At 38.6% G+C, this 16,239-nt stretch overlaps 1 protein-coding gene and 1 pseudogene across 1 annotated transcript in view; one reads left to right on the top strand and one right to left on the bottom strand.

Moving 5' to 3' along the window:
- Nucleotides 1-16,239, bottom strand: part of FREM3 (FRAS1 related extracellular matrix 3) — a 94,888-nt gene that overhangs the window by 52,408 nt on the left and 26,241 nt on the right. The window lies entirely within an intron of this gene.
- Nucleotides 10,536-10,841, top strand: LOC131506261 (large ribosomal subunit protein eL43-like; annotated as a pseudogene).

Below are 16,239 nucleotides of genomic sequence, written 5' to 3'. Positions count from 1 at the left end.
AATCTTGCCATTTGTAATAACATGGATGGAACTGGAGGGTATTATGCTGAGTGAAGTCAGAGAAAGACAGATACCATGTTTTCACTCATATGTGGAATCTGAGAAACTTAACAGAAGACCATGGGGGAAGGGAAGGATAAAAAAAATAGTTTCAAACAGAGAGGGAAGTAAACCATAAGAGACTCTTAAATACAGAGAACAAACTGAGGGCTGATGGGGGGGAAGGTGGGGAGGAGGGGAAAATGGGTAATGGACATTGAGAAGAACAATTGTTGGGATGAGCACTGGGTGTTGCATGTAAGTGATGTATCATGGGAATCTACTCCTGAAGCCAAGAGCACACTGTATACACTGTATGTTAGCTAACTTGACAATAAATTATATTTAAATAAATAAATGTTTTATGAATTAATGAAAACATAAACATAAATAAATAAATAAATAAACATAAAAAATAAATAAAATAGCTGTGATGGTATGCTAAGCTTTTTTTTAATAGCACTTTTTTTAAAAAGTGGACAGAAATAAATGAACTAATGCTAGGAGCTTGCAAGGACTTCCAAGTACTAGTTAAATTGGGCCACTTTGCTCTTTGACATGTTGCTTACATTGCTTTCAAGTGCAATACTAACATTGTGGTGGTTATACTGAATTCTCAAGAAATGGATGGCTTTTATATACGTGTTTTCATTTTCTTAAGAATGATTCCACAGTTTTATTTGCTTTGTAGCTTAGCATTTCTCTCCTTCCCCACAACCCAACAGAAAAAAAAAAAGAAATGAGATAGTATAATAAAAATTGTTATGTATATGTAATGAAAGTAATATTTCCTGAAAAGCCATAATACACTCTATACCTTAGGAAGATGTGATTCTAACCAAACCAAGTCCCTACAGTTTTTTATAGGTGTTCAACACAGGACACATCCCCCAGGGTGGCTACTCTAGTGTCAGCTAAAAGCAGCTCTGAAATAGTGGGTTTGAAAACCAGAATCACTTATTCTCCTACAAAGAAAGAGACAAATGTCACATCCCCATCTCGGCTTATGCCTGCAGTCAGCCCAAAGGAGATAGAGGAGTGTTTCAAGAGCAATTTGATTTGGAAGTGTTGGGAAAGGAGGAGTCAGTGAAAAAAGGGTCAAAAGGAAGCTCTGCAGAGACATAAAAATAACGTTCTATTCATCACAGCCCAGAATGTAGAGCCAAGTATATTCATATATCCTTGTAAGTGGGTTTGGCCAAACCTTGGAACCATCTAACTAAGCTCTAAATGAATGGGGAATGACATCTGGTAGAGTTCTTCTTAAGGTCTGACAAGACAATAATTAGGGAGGAAAGGTTGGAAGGTAAAGTAAACCGCAGCCTAGCTCTGTGTCATCTCCATTGTTAGTCCAGGCCTTACAAAAATGGGCAAGCCAGAGAGCCAACAGATGTCATTAGCCTAATTCTTGGCAAGTACTTATCAGGCAAAGAATATACGCTGAGCTTTTTTTTTTCCCAGGGGAAGCATTCAATTTGTCAGCAATTCCTCTCTGCCAGACCACAAATCAACAATTGCTAGATAAATGAAAAGCTTCCACTCAACTTACAAACTCTTGGGTAAAGTATTTATTTTCTAGAAATAAAAGTGCCTTTTTTTTTTTATAGCACAAGCTATAAATGGTCCCAGTAGGTTCCACTAAAGCAATCAAATGCCAAATACATAAATCTTATAGACCCTTATGGAAAATGGAAGTGGCTCTGTTACACATCATGTTGAATGAGGCTATAGATTCACAGAATAAAAAATGGCAGAATAGGTCATAGCTAATAGGTCAGTGACAGACTAAACCCATTGCTGTAGTAATGGTAAGGGAAATTCAGTGTAACAATCACTTGAGATATACTTTATGAAGACAAAATTTGTTTTGAAGACTTTGGATTATATGCTTTCTGAATTATGCTGTTGCATAATTTGACATTGGCTCCTATTATATATAATGGTCAGGAGATACTCAACTGTGAAAAGAAATGTGGGTGAGGTTTAACACACGCAGATGTGTGTGTGTGTTTGCTTTGTCAAAGCCTTTCTCTGTTTCCTTCATCCTGCCTTTCCTGTATATCTGCCTCTCCTGGATTTCCACTTCATCTTTGTGTTTACATGAACTCTTTCCAGCTTCTAGAAGACTAGTTAGTATTTGTATACACTATATTTAAAAAATTTAAAACGTAAGGAATGGTGATTCCATAAGCAGCATCTAAAAAGAGGCTTCTCAGTTTATTCTTTGCCTGGACTATACCAAAGGGAATCCAATCTAGTAGCTCCCTTGAAGTTTACAAAACAATTTCAAGGTAATGCTTTACCCCCATGTCTTTCACCGAACATGCTGAAACATAAAAATGGGTACAACCTCTGAGGTCATTTTCGGTCTTCAGGTCTATGATTCTAAGTGGGCATAATAATGATACTGATAATAGTTTTTACAATTTCACTCTTTTTAAAATAATAAGATGAAAACTCAATCTTTAAGGCATATAATTTCTTTTAAAAAGTGTTCCTTGGGGTTTATAAGGAAAGGAAATATTTTCCAACTCAGAGCATATGAATTTTATGGCACCAACTATAGAACAAAAATATGATGGCCCCTTAAGCCAAGGTCCTTTGCCCAGCATGATTTTCCACAGTTATATTAGACTACATGGACTTTTGGTTTTCCTAGGCAGGCCCAGGCAGAAGTCATGAATCAAGGATCAAAATATGCTATTTCTATCAAGATTATCCTTTCCAAAATTATTTCCATAATTTTCCAGATTCTGGATTTCTTTCTATATATTAATACTGGCTGACACAACAGACTGGGAATAAGTATCACTAGGGAACAGAGGAGAAACACTTCTTAAGACACATGTGGCTGCTTTTCTCATGCAGCACGTGCACGAGATTCCAGTGGTGCTGAAGGCGGATCTGTAGTCTGCTTCAAGAGGAGAGCAACCCAACATGTACCTTACTGTTTATAGCAGCACTATCAACAATAGCCAAAGTATGGAAAGAGCCCAAATGTCCATTGACTGATGAATGGATAAAGAAGATGTGGTATATCTGTCTATATCTATATCTATATCTATATCTATATCTATATCTATATCTATCTATATCTATATCTATCTATGGTTTTATACACACACACACACACACAATGGAATATTATTCAGCCATCAAAAAGAATGAAATCTTGATATTTGCAACAATGTGGATGCAACTAGAGTGTATTATGCTAAATGAAATATGGCAGTCAGAGAAAGACAAATGTCATATGATTTCACTCATACCTGGAATTTAAGAAAGAAAACAGATGAACATAGGGGAAGGGAAGGAAAAATAAGATAAAAACAGAGAGGGAGGCAAACCATAAAAGACTCTTAAAGATAGAAAATAAACTGAGGTTGCTGGAGGTTCCATAAGCAGCATCTAAAAAGATGGGGGGGATGGGGGGGTTAGGTGGGGGGATGGGCTAATGGGTGATGAGGATTGAGGAGGGCATTTGTTGGGATGAGTACTGGGTGTCATATATAAGTGATGATTCAGTAGGTTCTACTCCTGAAGCCAATAGTATACTGAAGCCAATAGTAAGCTAATTAACTTGAATTTATTTGTTTATTTTTAAAATGTTTATTTATTTATTTTTGAGAGAGAGAGAACACAAGCAGGGGAGGGACAGAGAGAGAAGGAGACAGAATCTGAAGCAAGCTCCAGGCTTTGGGCTGTCAGCACAGAGCCCGATGTGGGCTTAAACTCACCAACTGTGAGATCATGACCTGAGCCGAAGTCAGACTCTTAATTCACTGAGCCACCCAGGTGCCCCATTGAATACTTATTGAAATAAATAAGTAAGTAAGTAAGTAAGTAAATCAATCAATCAATAAATAAAGTTTTTGGCAAAACTGTTACTGTGATGTAAGTTAATTTTACGTGTCAACAAAAAAGATGATGCCCAGTATTTTTGACAAACACTAGTCTAGACATTGCTGTGAAGGTATTCTTTCGCTGTGATCAATGTTTACAATCAGTTGAATTTAAGTAAAACGGAATGTGGGTGTGGCTTTCATCCAATCAGCTGAAGGTCTTAAGAGCAATGACAGGTTTCCCCAAGAAGAAGCAATTCTAACTCAGACTGCAACATAAAAACCTGCCTCAGTTGCCCACTTGCTGGCCTACCCTGCAGATTTCAAATTTGCCAGCTCTACAACTGTGTGAACCAATACTCTGTTTCTGTCTGTCTCTCTCATACACACACTTCCTATACCTCTTCTACTCCTACTGTTCTGTGTTTCTGGAGAACAGTGACTAATACAGTCACCATAATACCTGCCCCCTTCCCCTTTTTTCCTCTGATACATTAAGCTTTTCTGAAACCACTCTAGATGCAAGCATCTCCCAACATGTCCTTTTAATCATATTTAGATGTTTGGACCCTGTCTTCCTGTTTTGTTTACTTGTTTTAATTCAGTCAGATGCATTTAGCACACAGCTATTGCAACATGAATTCTCTGGGAATAATTTTTCCCTTTCCCCAGTGACAGAGACGAACGATTTTGATCTACCTAATTTGCCCAAAGAGCTTTTATGAAGCTTTAAACTCAGATCCTTCAAAAAAGACAATATTAGATGGAAAAGAAAAATCTATGTTTATAAAACTGACCAAACCTGTACATCTGCTTGGAAATGCTAGGAAGTTTAGAGATATAACACAAAGGTTTAAAAGTGTTTTCATATAAAATATACCTAATATCCATTCAAAAATCCTCTGGGGAAAAACTTGAGTTGTAGAAGGGATGCATTTGCACTCATTACTTAAAGTGTTAGGATATTACTGGGACCTTATGAAGATAAAAAGCTTCTGCACAGCAAAGGAAACAACCAACAAAACTAAAAGGCAACCAACGGAATGGGAAAAGATATTTGCAAATGACACATCGGACAAAGGGCTAGTATCCAAAATCTATAAAGAGCTCATCAAACTCCACACCCGAAAAACAAATAACCCAGTGAAGAAATGGGCAGAAAACATGAATAGACACTTCTCTAAAGAAGACATCCGGATGGCCAACAGGCACATGAAAAGATGTTCAACGTCGCTCCTTATCAGGGAAATACAAATCAAAACCACACTCAGATACCACCTCACGCCAGTCAGAGTGGCCAAAATGAAGAAATCAGGAGACTATAGATGCTGGAGAGGATGTGGAGAAACGGGAACCCTCTTGCACTGTTGGTGGCAATGCAAATTGGTGCAACCGCTCTGGAAAGCAGTGTGGAGGTTCCTCAGAAAATTAAAAATAGACCTACCCTATGACCCAGCAATAGCACTGCTAGGAATTTACCCAAGGGATACAAGAGTACTGATGCATAAGGGCACTTGTACCCCAATGTTTATAGCAGCACTCTCAACAATAGCCAAATTATGGAAAGAGCCTAAATGTCCATCAACTGATGAATGGATAAAGAAATTGTGGTTTATATACACAATGGAATACTACGTGGCAATGAGAAAAAATGAAATATGGCCTTTTGTAGCAACGTGGATGGAACTGGAGAGTGTGATGCTAAGTGAAATAAGCCATACAGAGAAAGACAGATACCATATGGTTTCACTCTTATGTGGATCCTGAGAAACGTAACAGAAACCCATGGGGGAGGGGAAGGAAAAAAAAAAAAAAGAGGTTAGAGTGGGAGAGAGCCAAAGCATAAGAGACTGTTAAAAACTGAGAACAAACTGAGGGTTGATGGGGGGTGGGAGGGAGGGCAGGGTGGGTGATGGGTATTGAGGAGGGCACCTTTTGGGATGAGCACTGGGTGTTGTATGGAAACCAATTTGACAGTAAATTTCATATATTAAAAAAAAAAGTGTTAGGATATATCCTGATATATTTTCTGGAGCTAAGGATTATGATTTTTTTTTTAAAACCTAAATTCTGTGGCTTACAAATCTTAGTTTTACAAAATAGAGTTAATTTCACATTTTAATTAGGATAGTAAAACAAGAGAATGCCATTGATGGAAAAAAAATGTATCAGAACAAGTTTCTATGACTGTTACATTTCCCTGAACGTTCTAAATGCATTTGATTGCAGTTGTAGATTCTGCCTCACCAGTGTGAAAATATTAGCTATATCTGAGCTTCAGAGCAACTCCTCATTGTAACTAAGTTTTCTTTAGTTATACTCATGTTCCATATCCCCTGCTGGATGTGATGCTCTTCCTCTGCTCATCCTGTTCATCAGGCAACCTCTGATCGCACTGTAGCCTTTGGAAAATCTCTGGATTCCTCCTGATACCACACATGGGTATACAGACTCTTGGTTTATTTTTCCTTTGTGGAAGTTAAATTAATGCCAACCCAGGGAAAGAGAAATGTTGACTGGGAGTGTTAACAAGACCCTTCACAAGATTTAAATTCTTGTTACCTTGAGGCATCAATAAATACCCACTGAACATACTTTTTTTCTATTCTTTATCCATACTTCCCATACTTCCCCCTTCCTGCCCAGTTTGAGAAAAGTTTAAGGTATGCACCATGATGGTTTGATTTATATAGATTATGAAATGATTACAATAGGTTCAGCTAATGTCTACTTTCTTATATAGGTACAATAAAAAGTAAATAAAGAAGAAAAGAAAAAAGGAAAAAAAATTCTTGTGATGAGAACTGTTAGGATCGATCTATTCTCATGGGAACTTTCCTGTATATTGTACAACAGTGTTAACTGTGGTCATCATGTACATTACATCCCTAGTGCTTATTTATCTTGTAACTAGAAGCTAGTACTTTTTGACCACCTTCTTCCAATTCTCCCTTTCCCAACAATCCACCTCTGGTAAGTCTAATCTCTTTTTTTCTTTTTTTAGATTCCACATTTAAGTGAGATTGTACAGTATTTGTCTTCCTCTGTCTGGCTTATTTCAGTTAGCAAAATGCCTTCAAGGTCCATCCATGTTCTTGCAAATGGTAGGATTTCCCTGTTTTATGGCTAAATAATATTACATTGTGTATATATACCACAACTTCTGTATTCACTTGTCCATTGATGGACACTAAGGTTGTCTCCATGTCTTGGCTATTGTAAATAATGGTGCTGTCAATGTGGGGATGCACAGATCTTTTTGTTAATGTTTTTGTTTCCTTTGAATATTTCCAGAAGTGGAATTGCTGTATCATATGTTATTTTTAGGAGTTTTGAGGAACCTCCATACTGTTTTCCTTAGTGACTGACATCCCACCAGTAGTGCACAAGAGTTCCCTTTGGCCACATCCACGCCAGCATTTGTTATCTCTGGTGTTTTTGATGATGGACATTCTAACGGGCATGAGGTAATGTCACTGTGGTTTTGATTTGCATTTCCCTAATGACTAGTGATGTTGAGCATCTTTTCATGTGCCTGCTGACCTTTCATATATCTTCTTTGGAAAAATGTCCATACAGATCCTTTGCCCACTCTTTCTTTCTATCTTTCTTTCCTTCTTCCTTGCTTGCTATTGAGTTGTATGAGTTCTTTATATATTTTGGATATTAACTCCTTACCAAATCTATGGTTTGCAAATCCCCACCCCCCATTTCATAGGTTATCTTTTTCACTTTCTTGGTAGTTTCTTTTGATTTTGTGGCTTGCGCTTTAGATGTCATATCTGAAAAATCATTACCAGTACTCATGTTAAGAACTTTGTCCCTATGTTTTCTTCCAGAGTTTCATGGTTTCAGGGATTACATTTAAGTCTATAATCCATTTTTTTTAACTTTATTTATTTATCTTGAGAGAGAAAGAGAGAGTGCACACACATGTATGCACAAAAGCAGGGAAGGGGCAGAGGGAGGGAGAGAGAGAATCCCAAGCAGGCTCTGCACTGTCAGTGTGGAGCCAGTCATGGGGTTCCATTTCACGACTGTGAGATCATGACCAGAGCCCAAATCAAGAGATGCACACTTGACTGCTTAACTGACTAAACCCCTGTGATCCATTTTGAGTTAACTTTTATAAGTGGTTTAAGGTATGGGTTCAGTAATGGGTCTCATGGTGTTGAGATTGAGCTCCACAATGGGCTCCATGTTGGGTTTTGAACCTAGTTAAGATTCTCTCTCTCTCTCTCTCTCTCTCTCTCTCTCTCCGCCCCCCCTTGTCCCTCTCTTGCTCATACATGCTCATTCTCTCTCTCAAAATAAAAATAAAAATTGAAAGCTGTATACAAATCTTTCTCTCACCTATTTGTCATTGCATATGAAACTATATAGGTAATACATTGTTAATACATGATTGTTAATACATGAGCCTCCATGTACCTGCTTTGATAGTATAGATAACAGAATTGCCCCAGTTTGTTTAATGGCAAATCAAGATTCTGTTTTCACACTGGTTAGCATCTTTTGTTGCTTCTTGGTGTAAGTTCTAGGACCAGTTCATGGGACTTGCATAAAACTGAGAAGAAAGCCGGTTGTTGAAATTGAACAAACCAATCTATGACATCTACTTTCATGGCTTGGGCTTGGTAAAACAGGAAGCTAGTTGGGGGGTATTCTATATACATTAGTCATGCTCTTTCTCTCCTTGTTCCTAAGTATTGCTCTTGTCATGTCAATTGTTAACAAAATCATAAACATTGCACCATCACTATTCCAACCATCTGATGATTCTGTAACAAAAGGAGTCTGAAGGGACTCTGATAAAGACAGTGATATTTTATAAAATTAGCCCCCCTCATCAAAATTGTGGTGTAGACCTGAAAATCTGATAATTTGCCTATCCTTCTGTAATCACTGTGTTTTGTCTAGATAGATGAAAATCAATAGGAGGGACTATAAATGAACTTTGTACCTGCGTCAGCTCTTGCCTAGGAGATATCAAAAATGGATGTTGTATCTCCCACAGTTGGTTCTAAACAGCCTTAGCTGAAACTGCTATGAATTTAAAGCACCCACCAGCTAAAGATAAACAATGATTGGTATGTTAGATCCTCACCAGACCCAAATGAAGAGTCTTCTGTGACCAATGAAAAATGTGACTTGTTTTAAGCAGTTATATCAGTACTACGGAGTCATTTCACCCTCTCTTGTATGTAAGCTTTGGTCCTTAATTACCACAAACACAGTGAACTTCCCCTTTCTGGGATACATGGGTTCCTGACTTCTCCTCTTTAGTGAACCACCCTGAATTTCCTCACTGATGTGTATTTCCTTGCCTGGCAAGTCAGTAAACTCAGTGCTCCCTTATTTGACCACTGCAGTGGTCTCGGTATTTCTTTTAAAAACATTCATATTCTCTATATTACTCACTATTTAAATAGGAGATAACCCTATCTAGTTTGTGTGTGTGTGTGTGTGTGTGTGTGTGTGTGTGTGTGTTTCCAGAAGCACAGATAGCAATATAACTCCACAGTGTTAAACAAAAAACAACAGAATTCTTAAATGGTTTTTAAAACATGTCCCACTCCCACCCCCCTGTTTAAAATGTTGCTAGTTTTCCTCTAATTGTTACAGACTCTGGAAACAAAGAGTTAATGTTCATCATTAGACAGTTTTTCTATCATCCACTAAATTTCTTCAAGCATTTGGCTTGCTGTACATAAACCAAGTGAGATAGAATCTTTTGATTTCCTGTGAATTCAATAGGAGCTCATAGGATGGGTGAAAACACATTACAAAAGATCAACATCCCAATTCTCAAAAACCAAATACTTCAGATAAGATGGCTCAGAGTTGCTCTTGGTAAGCACCCTGGTGCCCATAATAGGGATGTGCACATTCAGAGGCACAGCACAGGATGCTGGGATCTGGAGAGCCCTAGAATTCATTTAGTAACAAAGAGTAACTGCTTTCATTTCAGTGGGTACCGATTAGTAAAGTGGCCAACTAAATGTTATATATCTATTTATTTTATTAACGACTTCATTGGACCTTAGAAAGACCCGGGTTCTATATTAATTAGAATTGTGAGAACCCAATAAAGACATCAGAAAGTCATTTGACCTGTGAGAAAGAAAGAAAGAACACTCTAAAATCAAGTCTATTTCTTTCTATACCTCTAAGAAGATAAAGGAGTAGAGGAAGGGACAGACCTACAGGGCAAGAGAATCAGTTAAGCACTTAATGGAATTGTGGATTTTAAGTCAATATTATTATATTTTCATTTCAATGGACCAGTTGTTAGCACTACATTTATTTTAGTCTCTGAATGACTAACAGTTTAAAATTTTTTCTATCTTTTGTATTTTTGCATTAGTCCCCAACTGCGTATAGCATCTCACCATTTTGTGCTTCATATTAAACCAGTGCAAAGTGCCAGTTTCCTCCTTGTTTATTTGGTTTTCCTGGTGTGCTCTAAAGACGTGATTTTAAAAAGAACTAAACTATTCATTCAAATGGACTTTTTCCTGCCTTTAGAAGAAGAATAATACATAAAGAGTTTTAAAAGCCATAACAAACAATAGAAAACAGAGCTGGCAAAAGTAATGGAATGTAGAAATAAATCCCGTTCAGTTTCTGGACTCAGACCTAGTTTGTGATGACATGGCTAAATGCACCAAGAAGGTTGGAATCATCAGTAAACATGGAACTCATTATGGTGCCTCCCTCAGGAAAATGGTGAAGAAAATTGAAATTAGTCAGCAAGCCAAGTACACTTGCTCCTTCTTAGACTAAACCAAGATGAAAAGACAAGCTGTGGGGATCTGGCACTGTGATTCCTGCATGAAAACAGCAGCAGGTAGTACCCAGACCTACATCACTACTTCTGCCATCACAGTAACATCTGCCATCAGAAGACTGAAGGACTTGAAAGGCCAGGAGGAGCTCCACCATTTGAAACATTGCTAGTCTATAATAAATGAGTTAGTTTATGTAACAGACAAAAAAAAAGAAAAAAAAAGAAGGAAAGAAAGTAAGAAGGAAGAAAAGAAAGAAAAGGAAAAGAAAGGAAAGAAAAAAGAAAGACATCACATTCAGTCCCTTTGGGTGTTGTGAGTTGGATGGATTGAGGTAAAGACCATGCATGTTTGCTATGATGCTGACACCAATTCCAATGTGTAATTTTTCCAATACTACCAGGCAATTCTCTGACACCAGCTGGGTATCCTACAATTCAAGTCATTTCTGACACTATCTACCCCAAGAGAGCATCAGATCCCACAGGGTAAGGGCCCTGTCTCACAAGACTGCCCTCACTTTAGATGACAATTGCAAGTCTAGATTGTCATCTGTGCTTCTGACCAACTGGCTATAGATGGGAGGTTCCAATGACTCCCTCTTGGGTTCAACTAATTTGCTAGAGTGGCTCACAGAACTCAGAGAAACATTTTACTTACTAGATTGCCGGCTTATTATAAAAGGGTATGACTCAGAAACAGCCAGGGTAGGGGATGCAGAGCTTCCTTGCCTTCTCTGAGGGTGCCACTCTCCCAGTACCTCTACATGTTCACCAGCCTGGAAGCTCCCCTAATTAATAGGCCCTTTGGGTTTTTATGGAGGCTTTATCACATAGACATGATTGATTCGGTTTTTGGTCACTGATGATTGATTCAGCCCCTTTTCCCTCCCTACAGGTTGTGGGGGGTTGAAAGGGTGGAACTGAAATTTCTAACCCTCTAAACACAAGGTTGGCTCCTCAGTTAATCAGCCCCTATCCTTAGGTGCTTTCTAGAGTCGCCTCATTAACATAACAAATGATGCCTTGACTATTCTCTTTACAGGAATTCAAGGGGGGTTAGAAGCTTGGTTCCAAAATGGGGAGAAGATCAAATATATACCTTTTTTTCTTAAACGTTTATTTATTTATTTATTTATTTATTTATTTATCTTATTTCCTTTTTTATTTTTTAAAATTTACATCCAAATTAGTTAGCATATAGTACAACAATGATTTCAGAAGTAGATTCCTTAGTGTAATGTTTATTTATTTTGAAAGAGAGAGAAAGAGAGGCAGAGAGAGAGAGGAAAGAGAGACTCCTGAGCAGGCTCTGTGCTGTCAGCACAAAGCCCAGCATGGGGCTTCATCTCATGAACCATGAGATTAGACCTGAGCCAAATTCAAGAGTCAGACACTTTACTGACTGAGTCACCCAGTCGTCCCATGTATTCCTTTTTTTTTTAAGTTTATTTATTTATTTTTGAGAGAGAGAGCACATGCACACAAGTGGGGGAGGGGCAGAGAGAGAGGGAAGGAGACAAAGAATATGAAGCAGACTCCAGGCTCTAGCACAGAGCCCAACACAGGGCTCGAACCCATGAACCATCAGATCATGACCTGAGCAGAGGTTGGACACTTAACTGACTGAGCCACCCAGGTGCCTCACTCCTATGTATTCTTAGTACAAATCACAATATCATACCTGCCTGCTTGTTCTTAATGACATGAAGAGCTTGGAGAAAAAAGCTGCATAATTGATCCTAGCATCCAGCAAATCTGAAGGTTACCTCTATTCTTTTATATTCTGGGCATACATTATAAGACATAGTAAAACTGAAACACAAGTGGCTCTGACATAATTATTAGAGAGTGGTTCCTGTATTAGTATGCTAATTAGTATACTAATTAGTATTAGTAATTTTTACTGTCATGTAAAAATTGCCACAAACTTAGAAGCTGAATAAAGCATACACACATCATCCTACAGCTTCAATGGACCAGGAATACAGACATGGCTTAGCTGAGTCCCTGGCTCAGGGTCATAAGACAGCAACCACAGTGTTAGCTGGACTGCATCCTTATCCAAAGCCTTGAGTAGGAAGGATCTGCTTCCAAGCTCATTCAGATTATTGACAGAATTCATTTTCCTGTTGTGTGACTAACAGTCCCAGTTTCTCACTGGCTATTGGCTGGATGCTGCCCTCAGCTTCTAGAGGTCCCTTGAAGTTTCCTGCTGATGAGGGACCATAAGGCAGGCTGAGGGCAAAGTACAAATTAGCACACCACCACCCCTCCCCCAGGTGGTATATGTATGATGTTCCTTGGATACTCCTGGCTACCCCAAAACAGGAAGAGACAAAAAAAAGGTTAAATTAATAAGAGTCACCACCAGTTTACAAGAAAAAAGACATCCCATCAATAGTCTAAAGTCCAGGAATTCCCTAACGTCCTAGTGTTAATGCTTTGCTAGAGGAAAAACAACCTTAGCTTGACAATAGCTAGGCCTCCAGTAATCTGTGAATCTTTAGCACATGAAAATCACTTTGGAAACTTCCCTTTTGACTTTACCTCCCACAGTCCCATAGTATACAAGGAGCCACTCTTCACAACCCCAGTGCAGCTCTTTCTGCCCACTGGTCCTGTCTCCATGCTTTAATAAAATCACCTTTTTGCACCAAAGACATCTTCAAGAATTCTTTCTTGGTTGTCAGCTCTTAACCCCATGAACCCCACCAACACTCCAATACCCCATGACTGCCATGTGGATCTTTCAACATGTAGTTTGCAACATGGCTGTTTTCTTCTTCAAGGCCGGCAGAGAATCTTTCTAGTATGTGCTAGCAAGACAGATACTGATTTAAATTCAGACTTAGAACAACACATTAAAGAATCTTTTGTTTACAAATTAACATTAGTAACTTTGAGTGAAATGAATAAGCAATAACATGATTGTTGGTAAGAATAAAAAGAAGAGATAAATTGGAGTGAATGCAATTATTTCCAATCTTCTAGCTGTACTTGTTTTCCATTAAATGCAGCTTATATGTTTTGCCATATGATTTATAACCAGCTTCTTCCAGAGCAACTATGAGTAAAGCAATGACATCCACTAATCTGGAGTGACCCCGTTTTCCTTGGCATTTGGAACAACTGCCTGAAGGAAGAGAAGACTCAACTTTCCTGAACTTGTCATACAACAACTCTTGAAACAGGATTTCCAAACTGCATTATGCTATACTACTTTGCAGTGAGCTGTGCAGAGTATGCTCGGCTTAGTAATGACACAGGTCAGAGTTAAAGAGATACGTAAGTGAAAGAATTGGAGAAGCGCAGAGGAAATGGCTGGTACGAATAGACATAGGAGAGCTGTTCCTATTATTTCTATGTCAGGTGGTCCAAGCAGGGAACTGAGTTCTGATGGCACAGGCTGTAGCTAGTACGATAGGAAAAGATAGGATAAAATAGGCAGACAGGGAAAGCATAGGACCTGAGGTCCCTGGGTGGGAAAAACACATCTTTTGGAACAATGCTGGGAGTGTCTGACAACAGCAAACCGTCTCATGCGTAAGATTTCTCTTAAGAATGTGATAGACACCACCTACTCCCCCGCAAATTTCCCTCAGGAATTTGACAAAAGACCTAACCAAAAATAAGTAGTAGACCATAAAAACGTGTCACCCACAAGGAACGTAAGGCCATAGACCATCCCTCATACCATAGAAATGAGCCAAGCAGGAATGAACAACGCAGCACCTAGAGCTATCAAGCCAATGAGGGTAGAACCTGAGAAGGAATGAGGGGGAGGGACGGCTGACCAGAACCTTATAAAACAAGGACGCTTGCCTATAGTCCTGAGGCATTCACTTTTGAATGTTCCCTCTCTGTAAAGAGCGCTTTCATACTATTCTTCCTCTCTGATCTTCTACTCTAATAGACTTTTGCCTGCTGCTCATTTTGTGTCCACCTCTTCATTCTTCAAAGAGGTAAGACAACGATTTCCGGGTGTTGTGGTAAAAAAATCCTGCGACACTAGGACCAAAAGACTCTGCAGAAACCTCTGTCAGAGACCCCTTCCAAATATCCGTTACACCATACACCAGCAGGTTCCTATTTAGGGCTCTTTTTCCTAACAAGTGAGTTCACAGGAGAGAAAAATTGGAGCTGCAAAGGAAAATCAATTTAAAGCTTGAAAGGTGAAATTGTGTAGAAAAAAATCACCCTTTCATGCTTAATTAATCATGGAAAATGTGTCTGCCAGCATGAAGCCATTTTATCAGAAAACAGGCCAGGTGAAACAGTTAAGGAAATGGCATTACCAATCCCAACACTGTCACACATGAGAAAACAAGAGAAGAGAAGCATTGCAGGCAGACAAAACTGTATTCAGTGGTTCATAAAATTGGAGTGTTTTACATCTAGAGAGTACTTTTTCATGAATATCTCCTCAGTGCTCTAAAATTAACATTTGGGATGATTTCTAATTACTGTAATTGTTTTGGTCAACTCAACTTTTAAAATAAAAGGCAAAGGTTTAACTTCTGTGAAATGCTTTACAGGTATAATTTTGAAGGTTGTGGCAGGTAGTTCTAGATCTTTCATTTTGAGCAGAGATAAGAGAACTCTCTGGCCTCTGAGAAGTTTTATTTTTTTTTTTTTTATTTATTTTTTTTTATTTATTTATTTTTGGGACAGAGAGAGACAGAGCATGAACGGGGGAGGGGCAGAGAGAGAGGGAGCCACAGAATCGGAAACAGGCTCCAGGCTCCGAGCCATCAGCCCAGAGCCTGACGCGGGGCTCGAACTCACGGACCGCGAGATCGTGACCTGGCTGAAGTCGGACGCTTAACCGACTGCGCCACCCAGGCGCCCCTGAGAAGTTTTAAATTAAAGGAACTATAAATTTGTTACTCTCATTACTTCTCAAACTTACTTAAACACAGGATTTTATTTTTTCTTTTAATGCAACATCTTTTAACAACTAGTTCCATGGCACTCCACTCAGGAAATACCAGTTAAATTATTTTCAAGTCATATCACAGCCATGTGAAAAAAAAAAAAATTCCATCCATCAGTGCTTCTTAAACCTCACACCAAAATAATCCTAAGGACATATAAAAGTGAATTTGTCCTGAGGAGGGGCAAGAACCAGGGACCTGGGGCATATAGCTATAGGCTATCAGCCGTGAAGTCTTAGAGATGTCTTAAAAATTCCCCGTGAAGCTTCATAATAGAAAAGCTTGTGTTAATAGGAAAGTAAAACTCTGCTCAAGGGATTTGTGCCAAATTTACTGAGTCTTCTCACTGCCCTCCTCCCCCCATGGACACAAACCCTGTATTAATGACTGGTATTACTTGCAGTAAGCATTATTGAAGTCATGAAGTCTCTAAAGAAAACAGACTACAATCTTAGGTTACTGAGCCTCTCTGAAACGTACTTACTGCACTACAGATTTCTCACCCCGTTGTGATGATAAACTTGCAAACAACTGACTTGTGCACACTTAAAAAATGCCTAGCCCTAAAATGTGTTTTCAAAAGAAATTCAATCGATTTTCTATTAGTTGACATTCATTATTAGTCTTCCAACTG

Source organism: Neofelis nebulosa, chromosome 3 (assembly GCF_028018385.1).
Source record: "Neofelis nebulosa isolate mNeoNeb1 chromosome 3, mNeoNeb1.pri, whole genome shotgun sequence".
NCBI classification, from domain to species: Eukaryota; Metazoa; Chordata; class Mammalia; order Carnivora; family Felidae; genus Neofelis; species Neofelis nebulosa.
Note: the sequence above shows the minus strand (reverse complement) of the source record. Positions and strands in the feature narration are given on the sequence as shown.